Genomic DNA, 22,531 nt, shown 5'->3' with positions numbered 1-22,531 from the left:
CCTTCTTTCTCTCTCTCTTTTTTTTTTCAGTTTACCTTATCTTTTTTTCAAAAACAGTTTAACTAAAGGAAAAGTAACCAGTTCCAACATGAAGAAAAAACCAGCTGTGCTAGATTTAGAACTACTGTGTACGTTGGTCTCCACCATGGTGTCGCTCCTGAGGAAATGTCAAAAGGAAGTTTCATCTATGTCAGATGTGCCCTGTCAGTGATTTCAGAAACTGACTCCCAAGTAAGAATTGACTACAGTATAAGAAAAATAATTAAGATATGCTCAACTACCAGGATTTGATGCTAAAGCTTCAGAGACAATGTTTCTAAAGTTACGATTGCTTTAGGAGATCCTATTCATGTAGCCATTTTCTTGAAAGTTTGGAAAATTGTCCATAGTACAGAAAAATCCTCAAAATTCAGAGCTATAGCAGAAGGCTAACCATAATCAGTTCTTTTTAAAGTAATCATGAAATATAAGCAACATGCCAACCTGCATACAATGTCAACAAAGTTAAGTTGTGTTCATGCTGCCGTAACAATTGTTTAATCATCATACATGTACATGAATAAAAATTAGAAGTAAATTTGAAGGTGAAAATACATATATAAGGTATGGGGTTTTATTCCCTCAAGTTTTAATTTGTCGCTGTGCTGTTTGGCAATTTTTAGAAAGTTGAATAAGTTTGATGCTTATACTTAAAAGAGTTTTAAAATGTCCGAATATGTTTCCTTAGAACCAACGGGGAAGCAGACACGCTCATAGACTGTCAGTGAATGCATACGTACTGAAACAGTATTTGGGAGGGCAATTTGGCAATATCTACCAAAATTTTAAATGTATACCACCTTTGGCCCAGTAAATAGGTTGTATTTATTTGTTTAAAAAGGAAAAGAGAAGAGAGGGGAGGAGAAAGGAAGGGAAGGGGGGAGGAAGGCAGAGGAGGAGGCAGGAAAGAGGGAAAAATCCAGTATGAAACTGCTTAAATAACTAATAGCACAGCCATACAATGGTACAGTGTAGCTGACGGGTATTAAAAAGAACGAGGCAGTTTGTGTAACTTATGAAAAGATGCTCAAAACATGTAAGCCCAAAGGCAAGTAAGGAAACAGCACCACAATGTAGTCAGTGCTGGCTGTGCCCAGCCCGACACCCTTACCGGGCTGCTCATTTCTCCCGGCGGCACTCTTCTCTGAAGAGTGGCCTTCAGTTGACTGAACCCTCCTTAATGCAGAACCGCCTGGGAAGCAACTCACTCACCCTAGGGGGCCACGGGCCACTGCTGCAGACGACTGACGGGTGACGGGTACAGGTGGAAAGCCCAGGCGGAGTTCTGGGTCCTGGGAGGGTGCAGAGAGCACAGCACCAGCCTTCCTCTCCCACTGAAGACAACTATTATCCTACACAGAATGTGTGCTGGAGCTACCTGAGGTCTGTGAAAAGTAAATATCAGCAGCTGGATCGGGGAATACAGAATTCAAAGTACCACTGAACAGATGGTGAGTTCACCATTTTTTCCCTCTTCTATCAGCTGGCTTGAACTCAACACAGTGCGAAACCCCGAACCTGGCACCGTGGTACACGCATACAGAAATCCTCAGAACTCTCTAGTTCTGGCTCAGAGTAAATAATAACTAAAGCCCAGACAGAGTGGAAGAAATTCCCCAGGTCTTTTTCTCTCTCTGCCTTCTTCTTCCTTCTCTCCCACCCCAGCCAGCAGGCAACCAGTGATGGAGGAGGAGGCAGTAGCAGCAAAAGCAGCTGACCTGGGAAACTAAAGGAGTCAGAAATGTGGAGAAAAGGACCCCTCCAGTCTGTTCAGTTAGCTGCGGCTCCAAGAAGGACCCCATTCATATTTTCTCCCCCCTCTATCTTTCTGCCACAGTGGCGCAACTGCAGAAGTGGACGGTTTCTGGCCAGAGGAAAGAAAAGGGGTGTCCAGAGTAGCCAGAAAATATCAGGGCGCTAGCTGAGCAGAAGCTCAGGAAAGCAACCCCACGTAGCCAGCCGTTTATGAAATACTGGGATATTCTCCAACTTACACATTCAGGAATCTGATCTTAATTAGCATACCAACGACTCTGAAAACTAAGCTTACAGAAAGACCTCTACCTGGTTCCAGACTAACCAGTGGGTGGCATACACGTGGCATAGATCTGAACACCACTGAAAAAATTTGAAAACTGAACTGACATTAGAACAACAGCCAACAGAAACTCGTGGACTAAACCTAACCAGGTCAAGTGCCCGCTGAAATAAAAATTAACAACATTCTCCATAAGATTTAAATAAGGCCCAAAGTATTATAACGTAATGCTCAAAATGTCCAGGAAACAATACAAACTTATTTGGCAAACAAAGAACCATGAAAATCTTAATTCACAAGGGAAAACACAATCAACAGGTGCCAATGACAAGATGACACAGGTGTGGAGTAACGTGACAGAAAGTTTAAAGCAGCTATTATAAAAATGCTCAAATGAGCGATCACACACTCTCGAAACAAAAGTTAAAATGTAAAATGTCAGCAGAGAAACAAAAGATAGAAAGAAGAAACAAATAAGAATGTTATAATGAAATACACAGTAACCTAGGGGATAAAATTCACTGGATGGACTCAACAGCAGAATGGAAATAACAGAGGAAAGAATCAGGAAACTTTAAGAAAGATCAAACAGAAATTATCCAATCTGAACAACAGAAAAAGATTGAAAGAAAACGGAATAAGCCTCAGAGAGGTAGGCAAAAATGAAAGGTTTAACATTCATTACTCCATCAAAATCCCAGAAGGAGAAATGAAACAGTGTGGTGACATGGTGTGAAAACAATACATGAAGATGTAACGGCTGAAAACTTACCAAGTTCGGTGAAATACAGATTCAAGAAAGTAAGCAAACCATAAACAAGTTAAAGCCAAAGAAATCCATCAAAATGAAAGCATCATAATCAAATTGCTGAGAACTAAAGACAAACTCTTAAAAGAAACAACACATACACACACAAAAACACATAAAAGGGATCAGCAAATTTTTTCTTAAAGGACCAAATAGTAAACATTTTTGTTTTGCAGGCTATCTGGTCTCTGTCACAGCTACTCAACGCTGCCATTTTAGCATAAAAGCAGCCAAACATAATATGTAGACAAATGGGTGTGGCGTTGTTAAAATTTAATTAGAAAACAGGCAGCCAGCCCACACACCATAGTTTGCCAGCTCCTGCTAAGGGGAAATAATGATACGAATTACTGTGGATATCTCATCGAAGCTATCTAGGCCAGAAGACAGTAGAGAAACACTTTGAACTGCTGAAAGAAAAGACTCTCCACCAAGAACTCTGTATCGAGAGACTATATCCTTCAGAAATTAAAGAGAGCTAAGAGAATTTGTGGCCAGCATACATGTTCTAAAAGAATTGCTGGGGGCAGCCGGATGGCTCAGTTGGTTAGAGCACGAGCTGTGAACAACAGGGTTGCCGGTTCGATTCCCGCAATGGGCCAGTGAGCTGCGCCCTCCACAACTAGATTTAAGACAAAGACTTGGAGCTGATGGGCCCTGGAGAAACACACTGTTCCCCCACATTCCCCAATTAAAAAAAAAAAAATGTTTTTAAATTAAAAAAAAAAAGAAAAGAACTGCTAAAGGAAGTTCTTCAGAAAGAAGGGAAATAGTTCCAGAAGGAAACCTGAAACATTACAAATGAAGGAATAGCCATAGAAAAGATGTTGGGAGAAGTAACACCAGTGCTACACAATCTCTTCCAGAAAATACAAAAGAACACCATTCAATTCATTTTAAAAGGCCAGTAATAAACCGATACCAAACTACTCGTAGACAAAGACAGCACAAAAACAAACAATATCCCTCATGAACAGACACAACAATCCTTAGTAACAAACAAAATCCTCAAGAAAATACTATAAACTGAATCCAGCAATATATAAAAACACCAAAAGAAACTGGGGTTTATCACTGGAATGCAAGGCAAGTCAACATATGAAAATTAATCAATATAATCCAACATATTAACAATCTAAAACAAAAACACATGATCATATCAGATTGAGAAAGAGCATCTGACAAAATACAATGTCTGTTCGTAATGATAAACTCTCAGCAAACTAGAAATAAAAACTTTCTCCACCTAATAAAGGGCATCTACAAATAAAAACCTACAACTAATGTCATGCTTAATAGTGAAAGACTGAATGTTTTGCCCCAAAACTGTTCACTCTTACCACTTCTATTCAACATTATATGGGATGTCTATGAAATAAGACAGTGAAATAAGACAGGAAATAAAAGGCAAACATTGGAAAGAAAGAAATAAAACTATCCTTATCTGCAGACATGATTATCTTTGTAAAAAATCCAAAAGAATATACAAAAGAGCTCCTAGAAATAAAAAATAAGTTTAACAAGTGTCGCAGGACACAAGGTCTAAACACAAAATTCAACCACGGCTCTATATACTAGCATTGCACAATTGGAAACTGAGTATTTAAAAATTAGCATTTATAATATCTCTAACAAAAATAAGATACTTAGGTATATACACTAAGAAAATCTGTACAGGATCTGTATAATGACACTACAAAACACGGGTAAAATAAAGTTTTTAAAAGACCTAAACAAAAACATACCTATCTAATCAGAAACAAACTTATCTAATCAGACAGTATAATCAAAATCCCAGTTGATTATTTTTTGTTGTTGTTAACGTAGATGACTTAAAATTTTATATGGCTGATAAAAGGAGCAGAATAAGACAATTCTGAAAGGGAAGAGTACAGTTGTTGGATCACACCACGACAGCTGCTGGACCTGAGGATATGCACTGGCAGGAACTGGGAGAACGGACCTGGCCACGGATCTGGAGAGTGCTGAACTTGGGAGCCAAGAATAAGGTTAGTAAGGAAAAGTCTGTTGCTGTGGGAGCACTCACCCATGACCCAGGACTTAACGTTCCACAAAGGGCACCTGCGGCCAGCCCAAAAGTGCCGCTGGATTGGGGTGGAGGGAACTGATGGTCTATAGAAAATGAATTGGAGATGCTGGACCTGCACCGCAGGGTATTAAGGAGAGAGCCAGTATCTCACGCCTTTACCAATGCTGTCTATTCTGGACTAACAACATCTGCTTAGTTTTTTAAACTGAGGGCTTTCTCTTACCTCTGAAGTCCATTTTGTTCCCTGCATAGCAGGCCCGAACTACTGAAGTACTATAGATTTACCAGTGATGGATGGAGCTGGTATATAAACACTCCACCTACTCACCCCCTCCAGGGGTATAACTCTAAGGACATGATTTACACTGACTCCTCGAGCTCCCCACTCCCCAGCAGAAATAAGCTCCAGTTACCCACAGTGATAACTTGCTTGATAACAAGGGCTTTATTTGCTAACTTCCCTTCCCTATCTCACTTCCCGGGCCCCTCCTGGTATTTCCTGGGATGACCTCCAAAATGAAATAGTGTACTCAACCCTTGTCTAAGAGTCTGCTTCTGGGGGAACTCAGAGTAAAACATAAAGTCTTTTCATTTCAACCAAGCTTCTAATTCAGATTACATAAAACCCAAATTGATGGGGTATGCATAAAGTAAGATCACTATAAATGACTTCCCTAGTTGCGAAGTGACTCCCTCCCAGTGCTCTGTGGATACTAAGACCTGCGTCTTTGTAAGTATGATTTTAACAGTTTCACTCAACAAAGATCTAATCATCCTGCCACACCTGATTAGCTGTCCTTGTTTTCCTGCATAACCTTAAAAATCAACACTGACATGAATGGAAGTACTCTCTCTACTTCCTTCCACTTGGACTCCTGGCACTTTGCCTTTTCTTGGCCTCAAAAGCTGGAGATAACCAAACCTCCTACCAGTCCCTTCAGAGAGTAACTCTGATTTCAAACCCTGCCATTTCCTTCCTCATAATCACTCTCATATCCACCCTTTTTTCCCATCTCAACTGCCAAAATCTTTGTCCACATGCATGCACAAATAAAATTCTATGACGCCACGATCTCAGGACTCCGCGCCCCTTCTTCCTGTCATTCATCCTGTGGGGACACAGAGAAATCCACTAGGTCCAGTTATTCAAACATGTTCGATCTCCAGTGGATCCTAATCACTCTGTTCAGGAGCTTTACTCCACCCAATTAAAAAAAAAATCAGAACACAAAGTGAAACAAGCCAGATAGAGAAAGACAAATACTGTATGATCCCACTCATATGTGGAATCTAATAACACACATACACAAAAAAGTCAAACTCATCACAGCAGAGCAGAATCGTGGTTACCACGATAACTAGGGAGTATCTAGATAACTAGGTAACCCTAGTGGTTACCAGGGACTAGGGAGTAGGAGAAACAGAGAGATGTTGGTCAAAGGATACAAACTTTTAGTTGTAAGATGGGGACTGAATATACAGCATGGCGACTCTTCTTGACAATATTGTACTGTATACATGAAATTTGCTAAGAGAGTAGATCTTAAATACACACACCAAAAAGGTAACTATGTGAAGTGATGGATAGGTTAATTAACTTAATTGTGGTAACCATTTAACAATGTATATGTATATCATGTTGTATACTTTACATATATACAATTTTATTTGTCAATTATACTTCAATAAAGCTGGGGGGAAACTTAACAATATATTTGAACACCTTTCCATGTCATTGAGTATTCTTCAAAAACATAATTTTGAATGGGAGAATGGAATTTTATCACATTCATCCAACCCTTGATTATTGGCAATTATTTATGATTATTTACTACTATGAACAATGCAACAATAAACATCTTTGACGCAAAATTAAAAAAAAAAAGAACCAGAGCACAGCCTCAGTCTACAAAATGTAAAGAAAACCAGAGCTCTAGCTATGAGAATGTAAGTAAAGTATCTCCCATATAAAGGGAACTGAAACTAGAAGTTTCCAGAAGAGGCTGTTTTAATGTCCTAAGCCCAAAGTCAAACTGAATGAATAAATTTTTAGATACACCACCAAAAACACAATCCATAAAAGGGAAAAAAACAATCGATTAAGTTGGATCTTATCAAAATTAACTGCTCTGCAAAAGACACTGTTAAGAGAATGAAAAGACAAGCCTCAGAGTGAAAGATTCCAAAATACATACCTGATGAAGGACTTGTGTTTAAATTATAAAAAGAATTCTTAAAACTCAACATTAAGAAAACAGCCCAGTTAAAAAATGATCCAAAGATCTGAACGGATACCTCTCCAAAGAAGATACATAGATGGTATGTTAAGTATATGAAAAGATGTTCAGTATAATTTATCGTTACTAAATTACAAATTAAAACAATGAGATATTTAGAGAACCATATGATTTCACTGATATATGGTATATAAAACTGAACACGACAAAGGAACAAGACAAACAAATGAAGAAACAAAAACTCATAGACATAGACAATAGTTTAGTGGTTACCAGAGGGTAAGGGGGGAGGGGGGCTGGTAGGTGAGGGTAAAAGGGATCAAATATATGGTATAGAAAGAGATCTGACTCTGGGAGAGGTGAACACACAATGTGATCTACAGATGATGTATTACAGAATTGTACCCTGAAACCTATGTAACTTTATTAACAATTGTCACCCCCGATAAACTTCAATTTAAAAAAAAAATGAAATACCACTACACGCCTATCAGAATAGATAAAATCCAACCCAATTGTGTTGAAAACTTACATTCACACAAAACCTGCACACAGATGTTTGTACCACCTTTATTCACAGTTTCCACATACTGGAAGCAACCAGGATGCCCTTCAGTAGGTTAATGGATAAATAAATCGTGGTACTTTCATACATGGAATATTGATCAGCAATAATAAATCAGCTATCAAGCCATAAAAAGACATGCAGGAAGCTTAAATGCATATTCCTTAGTGAAAAAAGCCAGTCTGAAAAGGCTGCATACTGTGCAATTCCAATTTTATGATCTTCTAGAAAAAAACAAAACTAAAGATATAGTAGAATGATCAGTGGGTGCCAGAGATTTGGGGGGCAGGGGACAGGGGTGAATAAGTGAAGCACAGGGGATTTTTAGGATGCTTATTTCCATATGGGTCTGTAATGGTGGATACTTGAAGCCATGTATTTGTCAAAACTGAAAGAAAAACAGAGTGAACGTTAATAAATGTAAATTTTTAAAAATCCTTTAGTACATCAGAGGATCCAAATATGAAATGCAGAATATAACAAAACAATCTAACTACATCACAAATGTATGCAACAACCTCACTGAAGGGTGGCGGGGGGAAGACAGGGCGGGTAACCTAAGTAACTTTGGAAATGGTATCTGTGAGATTAAGGCAAAACAAAATATATATAAGTACTATACTCTTGTTTCCCACAGCCTGTAAGTTAACAATTCTAATACTGCTATGCATACTAGAACTGAACAATTAAGTAAGTGGACGGCTGATGGAGTGTGAGGTTACCACAGATAAGCAAGGGAAGAAGCTAGAATGATCCATGTGGTAATGGATTACAGTTGGAGACATCAGTATAAGATCATGTTTAGCTTAATATAAAAGCATAGTAGTTACATATAGAAGTATTTAGACATATGTGTATACGCATTGGTTAGTATACACATATGTCCTTACTCTGTCAACTGAGAGGGAGTAGAAACAATGATATCCCAATAGCAATGAGCACACCTAGTGACCAAAATTTGGTTTATTAATACCATTCTCCAATAAACGGAGCCAGGGATCCTTGGAGAAACGATTGAGGCAGGAAATATATAAGATGAGCCTGGAGTATAGAAAGTAGAGACGTTCTGGGAGAAAAATATCATATGATTGGGATATACGAGTATCAAAGGAACACAGCCAATTGAAAGCTCCCAACAGCCAAAGTTGGAACAAGTTCAGCAACAAAATAAAGTAGTATTAAATATCAGTCAATACTAATATAAATGAGTGACGAAATTAATAAAGGAAGAATGACAAATATCCTGTGGAGAAGAATTCCAAATAAGTTAGGTAGATACTCAGTCTTGAAGAAAGTGAAGCATAACTCCCACTCCGTAAGTATGGCTGCACACAGAGACTTCCTTACAAAGACAGTCGGATGGAAGAAAGGGAGGGGAAAACAGCTTACAGTGGAGAAATCTGATACACACTACCTCAGCCAAAGCAAGTTCAAAATCAGTAGTGATAAATCAGGTTGACAGTATGTATTCTTGACATGATGTGATGAAAATGGCATTTTACCTCTGTGGTCTTCCTCCCCCAAAACCCATAAACCTAGCTTGATCATGAGAAAAACATCAGGCAAATCTCAATTGAGGGATAATCTACAAATACTCCTCAAAACTCTCCAATTCATCAAAAACTTGATCAGAATAGTCTGAGAAACTGACAAAGCCAAGAGACATCTAAGGAGACAACTATTAATACCTGTAATGTGGCATCCTGGATGGGATTCTGGAACAGAAAACGGCCATTAGGTAGACACCAAGGAAATCTGAATAAAGTATGGATTTTAGTTAGTTATAATGTAGCATAATCGGTTCATTAACTGTAACAAACGTACCATACTATTGTGAGATGTTAACAACAGAGAGAACAGGGTATGGGATGCTATTATTGTTCTGTTTTTTGGTAAACCTAAAACTGTTCTAAAAAATAAAGCTTTTTTTTGTTTTGTTTTTATTTTTAATTAGGGAAGGGGGACTGGATTTTATTGGGGAACAGTGTGTACTTCCAGGATTTTTTCCAAGTCAAGTTGTTGTGCTTTCAATTGTAGTTGTGGAGGGCGCAGCTTAGCTCCAGGTCCAGTTGCCGTTGTTAGTTGCAGGGGGTGCAGCCCACCATCCCTTGCGGGACTTGAGGAGTTGAACTGGCAACCTTGTGGTTGAGAGCCCATTGGCCCATGTGGGAATCGAACCAGCAGCCTTCAGTGTTAGGAGTACAGAGCTCCAACCACCTGAGCCACTGGGCCGGCCCCATAAAGTTTATTTTTTAAAAAGACAGTACAATTACATATTCCTTTTTCTTTATTCTCTGAACTGATTTAAAAAGCAATTGTGTAAAACAATACCTATAAAATTGTATCATTGGGCCTGTATCATACAGAATTCCCTAAGAAGATGTAACAACCCTGAACGTTTACATACCTAACCTCAGTGCCTCAAAACACACTCAGCAAAACTTGATGGAACTGAAAGGAGAAGTAGACAAATCCACACTTTTACTTGGAGATTTCGACATTTCTCTATAATCACCATACGTAGAAAAATCAAGAAGGACATGGAAGGACTGAACACCACCAGTAGCCAACTAGATCTAATTGATATTTATGGAACACTCACCCAATAATGACAAAATACAAATGCTTTCCAACGTGCACATGAAACATGCATCGGCAAATTCAGAAAAGTATAATGTGACTGTAAAGGGATACCAACTCTATTAGCTATGATTTATTTATTAGGCTGGGTTCTGGGTACACTGTATTATTCTTTATACTATTGTATGTCCAATTTCACAATAAAAATTTAAGCCATTTCCTTTGAATATATTCTCTGGTACATTTTTTCTTTAGTGGTTTGGGCGGGGGAGAGAAGGCAAGTCTCCATATATTTGATTAATAAAATGGTGTATACCAAATACCATAAGCTCTGTACTTTTATCCAAATGTACAGAAACTCTCATAAATTCCATAATTTGGCATAATGTTTATTACTTCAAATCTTCAGCAATGTCTTCTATGAGTATCCCAACAATATTTGCTAACAAAGAATGTGTTTTAGTTTGTTAATTTGTCTATATGTCAGCCACTTTTACTAAAAGAGGAACAAAGGTGTGTGACACACTTTTTGCTTTTCACTCCTAAAGTAAGAAATCTACACAAAACTTCTAAAAATGTATGGTATGATTAATAAAATATTAAAGTACTAGATTAACTACCACATGACTGTAATCATCACTGAAAAAGCTCAGTAAGTTAGCCCTCATATTCTGAATGCTTAGTTTTAAAATACCTCAACTGAAAATATTAGCCTCACACTACCATTAGCAAGTATCTTAAGGCATAATATACTCAATGGTGTTTGTGAATCCATATACCAAATAGTGTTTTTAACAATTTTAAGGTTGTTTTTACTGATTCCCCTTTAATATGCTTAGATCATTATTGTTTTATAATTTACATTTGACAGACGACAAGCTTATAATTATAAACAGAAGGGTCAGCTGTGCTTTTTTCTTGCTGTTCATGGGTCCTGGTATTATTACTTCAATCTTCAGTTGAATCCGAAATGTCAATCTGCAGTTTCTTTGCAGGAATCTTTTTAAACCTTTTGCCTATTTAGCAAGGTTCATTTCATTCAAGTCAGGTAATAGAATCAGAGAGACCAGTAAACCAGGCAGAGGTGAACTTTAATGTATCTGAACAGAATGTAAACAAATAAACAAGGAGACTCCTGTTATCGGCCCCTGCAGGTTGAGGTGCCCCCACTATCCTCTCAGGTTACCTTGCTTACCATACCTGATGTGGATCATCAGACATACAAATGGAGTAAAGTGTCAACGTATGGAGTAAATATTAGTAAAAGTTAATTGCCCATATTTTCTTGTTATACCCTGCCTCAAAGGTCATTTTGGATGCCTACGGTACCACTTTATAACCATCACTCTTAAAAACAAAACAAAAAGAAAACTAGAATGAGAAGATGGGATTGTGCTAGCCTGGAGGAGCAAATGAGAAACATGGATAGTAGAATTAGATGAGGAAATTTAAAGCCTAAGTGGTTAGTTAACTTGGCCTAAGGTTACAAAGCTAGTAATTTGTGGAGTAAGGGAACCCATTTGACTCCAAAGCCACTCTCTGTCAGCTATGCCACATCGCCCCCTTCAGGGCAAACACCAGGACTCCAGGAGTGAGCAAAGAATACAGGTACCTAAATTGCGGTGCTAGATCAGAACTTAATTCACACTTAAATGGGGTCTGGAGGCTAGAGCAGCAAAACGTCTGGCCCCTCGTTAGTGTTATCTAAAAAGCAATATGTTCCAGAGTTGGACTAAGTCTGCAAAAGGTAAGTAACTTCCACAGTAAAGACTAAAGGAGAGAGGACAGGTTCTAGAAATGTTTCTATGCCCCTGTACTACACCTAAATGTTAAATATTCTTCATTTCCCTTGAAGCTTTTTGTTAATGTCTTAACCCTTCCAGCTTTGAAGGATGTTACTTCAAAGCATCCAGGTATCAAAACTTCTTGTGCAAGTTCACTTTCTCCCGCAAAATTCCTGTCAGTTTTTCTCTGGATTCCATTTAATTAAGAAGTCAGAGATGACCGAGATTGTCACTGATAAGTACTTAGCTGTAACTACTCAAAATTCCCTGAAAGAGAACTAACTTCCTTGCTCATTTCAGGAAAATTCTCAACTGTCCTTCCTCTAATACTACTTCCTTTCTCTTCTCTTTCAGATAGGAAAAAAAAAAAAAAAAAAAAAGCCAGGAAAAGTAAATGTTTGTAAATCCTAGAGATTTCCTATTTTACAAATCTGAAAAAGTTCTCTAGGTTCCAATAAAAGAACATTCAATAACTGCACTCCACTACTACACAGAGTTCTGAATAGCAAATATAACTTCATATAACTGTGGAAACAAATTATGTAACACATTTAGCACAATTTCTTGTGCAAAATAACAGCCTAATAAATGTTAGTTGCTATTACTACTACTACTACTACTACTACTACTACTACTGGTGTTACTATGTAACTACCTTTTTGGATGATACCTAGACTAGAATTCTAAAGGCAAGGCTACTTTGTCTTTAATTTACAGTTCTCCTGATTTATTTAAAAGTATAAAAATAGGGGCCGGCCCAGTGGCTCAGGTGGTTAGAGCTCCATGCTCCTAACTCCGAAAGCTGCGGGTTCGATTCCCACATGGGCCAGTGGGCTCTCAACCACAAGGTTGCCGGTTCAACTCCTCGAGTCCCGCAAGGGATGGTGGGCTGCACCCCCTGCAACTAGCAACTGCAACTGGACCTGGAGCTGAGCTGCGCCCTCCACAACTAAGACTGAATGAAAGGACAACAACTTGAAGCTGAATGGCATCCTCCACAACTAAGACTGAAAGGACAACTTGACTTGGAAAAAGTCCTGGAAGTACACACTGTTCCCCAATAAAGTCCTGTTCCCCATCCCCAATAAAATATTTTTTTAAAAAGTATAAAAATATGGGCTTGGAAAAAGACTAAATACTTTGTTATCAATCATTTGCAACATTTGATATCTGGAATAGAGAAAAGGTTTTTAACAAAAGTGACAGGAGGTAAAAGAGGTGGAAATGCAATGTACCCAAGGAATCACAGAAGAGAACACATGAAAATAGGGGAAATAATATTGAATGTCAACTGTAACTGGAAAAACTAAATTATTAAAATAAAAAAGAAAAGAAGGGGACAGTAAGTCACAAAAAGGGGAAACGGGAGCCTCTAGTGTACCAAAAACAAACCTCATCATTTCTCCTAAAACCTGCCATGGACAGCTTAGTTCATAAGAAATCTCAGTTCTAAGCAAAGATATTAAACCACGTATCTAAAAAGGAAATATTAAAAGCATATGAACAATAAAGAAAAAGGTACACTCTTGAAATGACTCACAGAGCTCTAGTTTTCATAGTCATAGTTTAGAAAAAGTATCCTTGTTAGTTATTTCTATAGTTAGGCTTGTCCCTCGAGAGAATTATTTTAGAAAGATAAACAAGAATTACGTCCTTGAATGATCTGGGAATTAATGGAAATAAAATAAGACCAATTAAGTATGTTCCAACCTAAATCAAATTATTTGTATTTCTTTTTTACCATAATAGCAGTGCTCAGCCTTCACATCTAAATCCTGGATGTTAACAACAATTTCTTTTCTGAGTTCTCATTATCTTTAATTTCAATTAACACACTGAGAGTGAGGATTAAAAACCACAAGCAAAGCAGGAGAACCAGAATGTGAGGGCTTAGAAATAATCCAACCCAGACCCTGTATTTTGCACATCCAAATAAATAAAACATCTTGTCCCAGCATGTAGCTATACTTCACAAAAAAGAAATGGAAACAGAAATCCAGAATACTACCTTTCTACATGTGAAGATTAAGATAATATTTCTGTGTCTGTGATCTGTAGGGAAGATTTCATACACAATAAATTAAAACCACACATTTAAAACTATGGTACATCAAAAGATTCTATTTTTTAAAAATTTTAAAAGTATAAAAATATAGACTTCAAAGAAGAGTAAATACTTTGTTATCAATCATTTGCAAAATTGGAAATCTGGAATAGAGAAAAGGTTTTTAACAAAAGTGAAAGATTCACTTTTGAAGAAGATATTTAAAGTCATCTAAGTGAAATATTAGTATCCAAAATGTAATAAGAATTACAAATCAATATGAAAAAGTCAAACAACAATAGAAAAACAGGTAAACAATGAAAACTAGCAAATCACAGAAGAGGAAACCTTAAGAGCCAATAAAAACACGGAGCAATGTTCAAACTCACTAGTAATCAAAAAACATATATTGAAGGGTGGCTGGTTAGCTCAGTTGGTTAGAGTGCCATCCTCGTAACACCAGGGTTGCTGGTTCAATCCTCACAGGGGCCACTGTGAGCTGCACCCTCCACAACTAGATTGAAACAACTACTTGACTTGGAGCTGATGGGTCCTGGAAAAACACACGTAAAATAAATAAAAGTTAAAGAAAAAAATATATATACTGAAAACCAAAATAAGATTACATTGTACATCAAGCACATTTGCAAAAACGATAAAGCCTAACAACATCAACGGCTGACAAGGCTGGGGAGCAATAGAAGCCACCCACCACTGGCATGCACGGTAACTGGTGAAACCACTTCAGAGAGGAATTTAGCAATTCCACTGACGCTGAAGATGTGCATGGCACACAAGCCAATGTGGTTCTTCCTAGGTACCCACTCTAAAAAACAAGCATGTGTGAACAAGAATGTTCATAGCAGCATTCTTTGTAATCGCAAAAAAAAAAAAAAAAAATCAGAACAAACTAATTGCCAATCCTCAGGAAAATATACAAGTAAACTGTGATGTAGTCACACAACAGACTCCTATTCAGCCAATACAATCAATGCATGAGAGCTGCATATGTCCGTGGAAATGAGTCTCACAATATTGAGATAAAATGTTACAAAAAGATATATTAATACTGTTATTAGAAAGTCTTTTAAATGCAAAACAATATTCTACATTGTAGGGCTATTTATATGCATTAGAACAGTATGAAAATATATACGTACAGGGATGAAAAGCATCAAATTCAGAATAGTGGTTCTCTCGGAGGGGAGGAGACTACAATTGGGAGGGAGTAACATGGGGGTTCAACTTTAAAAGGAGCCTAGTTTCTTAAGTGGTGTGTACACAGGTGTTCACTATTTATATTCTCTATACCTCCTTGAGGGCCAATATTTCATAACGTTTAGAGAGTTAAAGGAAAATAAACTCAAGGTCCAACCAAAATAGTTTACTACAGAGCCCACGTGCTCCACCATGACGCTACTGAGTCTATGTTTGTTTGTGCAGTTAAGAAAGGTTTAGTCGTTGTAAGAACTCTCTCCAGAAGATACAATAAATCAGATTGGTAAAAATCAATGAAGTACCTGTGTAAAGAAAAAAAAAATCTCTCAAGGGAATCATATTGGAGACACAAAGTGGTCACATCACCATGCTCAGCAATCATGTGAGTGAGCCAAAAGCCAAACCCAAGTGGAACTTGGACCATAAAATAGTCTTGTTTAGAGGCAGCATGTAGAAAGAACATTGGCTTTGAAAGTCAAGCTGTCACTGATTAGCTATGTGGCCCCAAACAAGTTTTAACTTCTCTGAGCTCAATTTCCTCACCCATACACTGGAGGTACCATACCTGGCTTCCAGAGTTGTAAAGATTGAGGAGGAGCAGTTATCTGTGAAAGTCCCTGACACACAGCAGCATCACAATAAATAACAGTCATTATTACTTATACAAGAAAGTCTCTCTCTGGCAAGAGGAGACAGAGCAGGGAGAGGTAAAGTTTAAAAGGAGGGAGTTAAGAGTCTAGAAAAAGAAGCCAGGGAAAAGCTGAAATGGTTAGAGGTTGAAAAAGTCCTTGTAGTGTCCCAGAAGTTACGAAAAAAAATTTTTTGAGTACTATTTCATGATAGTGAAGCTTAGTTACAAGAATATTTAGTCCAAACCTAATTATTACAGCATTTCAGTCCTATTTACACACACACACACACACACACAAGCACACACACACACACAAGCACACACACACATACACACACACACACACATACTCGTATATACCAGGGGTGCCAAAAAAATATATACAAGGGGACACTTTGGTCAGCGTTGCTCAAGCAGTAGTTCGCCATAACCAGAAGTATCTGGACGCTGATGGTAACCACTTTGAGCACCTCTTGTAATCGCAGACAGCAAACGTGACTTGTATTCATCTCTTGTTATTGGTATATGTTGAGAATTACAATTTTAATACAGTTTTCCTTTCTTAAAATGCGTGTACTTTTTTTGGCACCCTCTGTATATAATGTTGTTGGTATACAAACATTTAAGATCAAAACGTGTTTTCTTTAAAGATTCTTTTTTTTTTTTTTTTTTTTTAAAGATTTTATTGGGGAAGGGGAACAGGACTTTATTGGGGAATAGTGTGTACTTCCAGGACTTTTTTCCAAGTCAAGTTGTTGTCCTTTCAATCTTAGTTGTGGAGGGTGCAGCTCAGCTTCAAGTTGTTGTCCTTTCAGTTTTAGTTGTGGAGGGCGCAGCTCAGCTCCAGGTCCCGTTGCTGTTTTCTAGTTGCAGGGGGCACAGCCCACCATCCCTTGCGGGAGTTGAGGAATCGAACTGGCAACCTTGTGGTTGAGAGCCCACTGGCCCATGTGGGAATCGAACCGGCAGCCTTCCGAGTTAGAAGCATGGAGCTCTAACTGCCTGAGCCACCAGGCCGGCCCTAAAGATTCATTTTTTTAATGTATTAACAAGTAAATATTATGTAATGTATGTTTCTCTGTTATTTACAACTCAGTAAGGTGTGTCCTACTCTTAACATATTAAAGAGAAAATGATGATAATTTCAATAAATGCCCCCCCAAAAAAAGCCCTTGATAAAATTCAACACCCAATAAAAATACAAACCAAGAACGGAAGAAAACTTCCTTAAGCTGACAAAAGACATCTACCAGAAACCTTCACTGAGTATGGTATCTAACAGTGAAACACTGGAAGCATTCCCATTCAGGAAAAAGATAAAAGTACCCATTATCATCATTGCTATTCAACTTTTGTCCTGGAGGGTTTAGGCATTGCAGTGACACAGAAAACAGAGTACGTGGTATAAAGTTTAGAAAGAAGCCTGGCCAGTTGAGTCTTCTAGTCAAAGCAGCTCAGTAAGTAGACACGTTGATGCACCCCTTCCACTTCAAGTAATAAGAAAATATCTTAAAAATATATTTTAAAAATGACTCAGGAATGTTCAAAACAAGACGAACCTCCATTTGGATTAGAAACAGTACAGCTACACAAAACTGTGAGCAGGACTGAGGCTGCAGGCTTACTGGACACTGAGTCCAGAAGCAGGTGTATACCTCCTGCAGGGCAGTGGTGACAGAAAGCAAAGGACCTGGAGAAACAGGGGACATCTGAGCCAGACTCACTTCTTAAAGCCACGGATGAGGCTGGAGCTGAAAGGAAGCGAAAAAATACTATTGCCAGTCTCTGCCTAGAACTAAGGTTTACACAATGCTCTGCGTTTGAAAAAGTGGGAAGATAAAAACACAGACTCATGACCAGGAACTGAAGCAAGACATTCGCATACTTCTGTGAGCAGATCTAAAATAGCCCTAATCACCTCAAAGAGCAGGACCCCAGACCCACCATTATCATATCTGACTCTTGATTAGGGTCCAGTAGGTCAATGAAAGCACCTGAAATATCACCACACAGAGAAGGATGAGCACAGAGAAAAACAAAATCAAAAGCACTCACACTCAGAAGAGTCTGTAAACCAACACTTCGAAACACAAGGAAATAGAATGCTAAGAAAGACAGCCAACAAAAGCAACAATTAGAATATCAATTCATTCCGATGAAGTTTAATTTTACAGAACAACTTGACAAATACTTATTTTTTGAAGTACATTTAGGGTGCTAGGATGTAAAGTTTTTTAATTATTGGGAATGCAAAATTGTACAGCCAGCCTCTTTGGAAGACAGCAGTTTCTTACAAAGCTAAATATACTCTAACCATACGATCCAGCAGTCACGCTCCTAGGTATTTACCCAAAGGAGCTGAAAACTTATGCCCACACAAAAACATGCACGTGAATATTTTTAGGAGCTTTATTCATAATTACCAAAAACTGGAAATAACTAAGATATCCTTCACTAGGTGAATGGATAAACAAACTGAGACACAGAGGAACCTTAAGTACATAATCCTAAATGAAAAAGACCAATCTGAAAGACTACAATATTGTCTGATCCCAGCTATATAACCTTCTGGAAAAGGCAAAACTATAGACACAGTAAAATAATCAGTGGTTGCCAGGAGCTCAGCAGGAGGGAGGGAAGAATGAATAGATGAAATATGGAGGATTTTTAGAGCAATTAAATTATTCTGTGATATTGCAACGACATTACATGTAATGACATTAATGATGCACATTATACATTTGTCAAAACCCACAGAACTGTGGGACACGAAGAGTGAAACCTAATATAAACTATGGGGCCAGCCCAGTGGCTCAAGTGGTTGGAGCTCCATGCTCCTAATGCCGAAGACTGGAGGTTCAATTCCCACATGGGCCAGTGGGCTCTCAACCACAAGGTTGCTGGTTCAACTCCTCGAGTCCCGCAAGGGACGGTGGGCTCTGTCCCCTGCAACTAAGATTGAACACGGCACCTTGAGCTGAGCTGCCGCTGAGCTCCTGGATGGAGCGGCCCTCTCAACCACAAGGTTGCCGGTTCGACTCCCGCAAGGGATGGTGGGCAGCGCCCCCTGCAACTAGCAATGGCGACTGGACCTGGAGCGGGGCTGAGACAACAACTTGACTTGAAAAAAGTCCTGGAAGTACACACTGTTCCCCAATAAAAATCCTATTCCCCTTCCCCAATAAAAAAAAAAAATCTTAAAAAAGAAAAAAAACTATGAACTTAATAATAATGTATCGATATTGATTCATCAGTTCTAACAAATGTACCGCAATGATGCAATATGTTAATGAAGGGAAACTGCACATGAGGAAGACGGGGTATATAGGAACACTTTACACTATCCATCCATTTGGGTCATGTTCAGTTACGTATAGAATTTTTTAAATTATAACACACAGCTCCACTTCTGGGTATGTACACAAAAGAATCAAAAGCAGGGACTTGAACAGGTATTTGCACGCCCATGTTCACAGCAACATTACTCACAACAACCCAAGGGTCCACTGATGGATGAACGGATAAACAAATGTGATATATACATACAATGGAACAGTGGTCAGCCTTAAAAAGGAAGAAAATCCTGACGCATGCGACAATACAGATGAACTCTGAAGACATTATGCTAAGTGAAATAAGCCTGACACAAAAGGATAAATGTTGTATGATTCCACTTACATGAGGTACCATAGTTGTCAAATTCATAGAAACAGAAAGTAGAATGGCGGCTGCCGGGAGGGGCTAGAGGGAGAAGAGGATTGGGAATTAGTGTTTAATGGGTAGAGGCTCAGTTTGGGAAGATGAAAAACTTCTGACGATAGACGGTGGTGAGAGCTGCACAACAATGTGAATGTATTTCATGCCACAAAACTCTACTCTTAAAAATGGTTAAAATAGTAAAATCTATGTTATGTATATTTTACAACAATAAAAATGATGGAAAAAAGTGCTGAAAAACTGGTTATCCAAATATTTTTTAAAAATTAATTCTCTTCAATTATAACATAAAGAAATTCCACACGGGGCGAGCCTGGTGGCTCAGGCGGTTGGAGCTCCATGCTCCTAACTCCGAAGGCTGCAGGTTCGATTCCCACATGGGCCAGTGGGTTCTCAACCACAAGGTTGCCGGTTCAATTCCTCGAGTCCCGCAAGGGATGGTGGGCTCCGTCCCCTGCAACTAAGATTGAACACCTTGAGCTGAGCTGCCTCCCGGATGGCTCAGTTGGTTGGAGTGCGTCCTCTCAACCACAAGGTTGCCTGGTTCGACTCCCACAAGGGATGGTGGGCTGTGCCCCCAGCAACTAGCAACGGCAACTGGACCTGGAGCTGAGCTGCGCCCTCCACAACTAAGACTGAAAGGACAACAACTTGACTTGGAAAAAAGTCCTGGAAGTAAACACTGTTCCCCAATAAAGTCCTGTTCCCCTTCTCCAGTAAAATCTTAAAAAAAAAAAAAAAGAAAAAAGAAATGCCACACAAAAAGCAAAATTTTGTTTTAATTTTAGAAGAAAATACAGAAATATATAATTCATACCCTGAGACAGAGAAAATTACTTAACCAGACACACACACACACACCTTTTTTTTAATTTAAGGGAATTTTTTTCATAACACAACATTAAAGTTTATAACTTGTAAACAACCAAAGACACTGTTAACAAAGGGAAAAGGCAAGTGTCAGGCTGGCAGGATGCATTTATAACACATATGTCCATCAAACAACTAGCATCCAGAGTAACCTGACTGTCCCTCGGTGAGTGAAGTCATTTCAGGCTACAGCTGAACACTACTCAGCAGTTAACAATAAATGAACCAGATCCACAAGTAGCAACATGGTTAAATCTCCGTCAATTAAAATTTTAAATGTACACCCCCATGACCCAGCAAGTCTACTTTTCATTCACTGCAGCAATGTCTGAAATTACAGTACAAGAATACTACATATGAGACTGTGTAGTGGTCAAGAAGAATCCGGCAGATCCCTATGCTGTCACATGGAAAGACCTCAAACATTCTGTTAGAAAACAAGTTGCAGAACAATATGTATAGTACCATGTCATCAGCATGGGGGGTGGGGGGAATTCTTTATTACCTATATATAGATGAAACTGCAAAGAGATGGGTCAGGAGGATGACAACAAACTGACAAGTGCAGTTTTGGTGGAGAAGGGAGCGGGCCAAGGTGCTTTTATTCTGTCTGTACTGCCTGAGTGTTTCAGAAGAGTGTGCACTCATGAGCCATTTGCAGAGCTGCACTGCCCAGCCACACTGACTGCACAGGACAACTCCAGGAGCTGCCATTCACAGGGACTGTCTAAGGCCGAGCGGTACACGTCCTGCACAACGAGACGACACAGCCCTGATGCCTGTGTCAATTAGAAATAAAATCAGCACTGGGGAAGTTTCTGAGGTGATGTAAGTTACTACATCCTGATTGGGATAGTGGTTACAAAACATATACATTTTCAAAACTCATCGGAATGTACACAGACATCTACGCATTTTATTATATGTAAACTATCCATTAATAAAGTTGATTTTAAAATAAATAAAATATATAAGTAAAATACAATATCATTGGGAGAACTTGGAACAAGGCTCCCAAAATTACAGGACCAAAACAAGCCCTGGTAGACGCCTACTGGTTGCACTCTGAAGTACAGTTGTAAACTAAAGAGAAATTAACTTCATTCTTCAAGGCTTACCAAATTTGGATTAATATTACTCTTATTTTCTATATGAGGAAAAAAGGCTCTGAGACACTTCTAGTACAGACATAAAATAAAGGGTAACTTGGCATTCTATTGGCTCTAAGTCTAATTTTCTAACTAAGTAGAAATTTTGTCTCACCCACAGTGGACATTCAAAACCTTGCCAGCACTGCTTTGACTACATAACCCCCTTCAAAAGTAATTCCACTTACATATGATAAAAATTCTCATAGAACTCATAAAAGGTCAAGTTTTAATTTGGCAGACAAAGTAACCTAACAGGCACTGCAACCCGGGGAACTGAAACAGCAGCCTGGAGCTAGAGTCCAGAAATCCAACCAAGACAGAGAACAGGCAGAATTCCAGCCTTTACAAAAGAGCAGCAATAGATTCTTACTACAGACCTAAGATCCAAGGAAAAGGATAAAAGTGAAAATAAAAAAAATGTTCTCTGGGCAAAAGTACTCCGTTCTCAAGTGATAGAAAAATAGAAGGACCAAATGGGATGATTTGAAACAATGTCGCAACGTGAAATAAAGACATGAAAGTGGCAACATGATAACAAGAAACTGTGACTCCATCACCTTAGCCATTGTCTTAAATGCCCAGAGCAAAGAACCTGGTTTACCCTATGTGGGGGAGAGAGAGAGAGAGAGAGAGAGAGAGAGAGAGAGAGAGAGAGAGAGGGAGGGGGAGGGAGGGAGGGAGGGAGGGGGAGAGAGAGAGAGAGAGAGAGAGAGAGAGAGAGAGAGAGAGAGAACAAACAAACTTTAGGAACAAAGGAAGTCCATCAGCCACCCCTAACACCAGAGTAATTAATACTGCT

At 38.7% G+C, this 22,531-nt stretch overlaps 1 protein-coding gene across 4 annotated transcripts in view; it reads right to left on the bottom strand.

Annotated features, from left to right (window-relative positions):
• DTNB (dystrobrevin beta) overlaps window positions 1-22,531 on the bottom strand; it is a 203,981-nt gene that overhangs the window by 159,917 nt on the left and 21,533 nt on the right. The window contains exon 2 of one of the 4 annotated variants that reach the window (XM_033124921.1): window positions 1,252-1,424. The exons of 2 other annotated variants lie outside the window; for them this stretch is intronic. The gene's annotated coding sequence lies outside the window, so the exon portion shown is untranslated. Of the gene's footprint in view, window positions 1-1,251; window positions 1,425-14,534; window positions 14,611-22,531 lie in introns of those variants that run through there. One more of the 4 variants, XM_033124922.1, reaches the window with a different exon arrangement.

The sequence above is a fragment of the Rhinolophus ferrumequinum genome, chromosome 13, assembly GCF_004115265.2.
Source record: "Rhinolophus ferrumequinum isolate MPI-CBG mRhiFer1 chromosome 13, mRhiFer1_v1.p, whole genome shotgun sequence".
Taxonomy (NCBI): domain Eukaryota; kingdom Metazoa; phylum Chordata; class Mammalia; order Chiroptera; family Rhinolophidae; genus Rhinolophus; species Rhinolophus ferrumequinum.
Note: the sequence above shows the minus strand (reverse complement) of the source record. Positions and strands in the feature narration are given on the sequence as shown.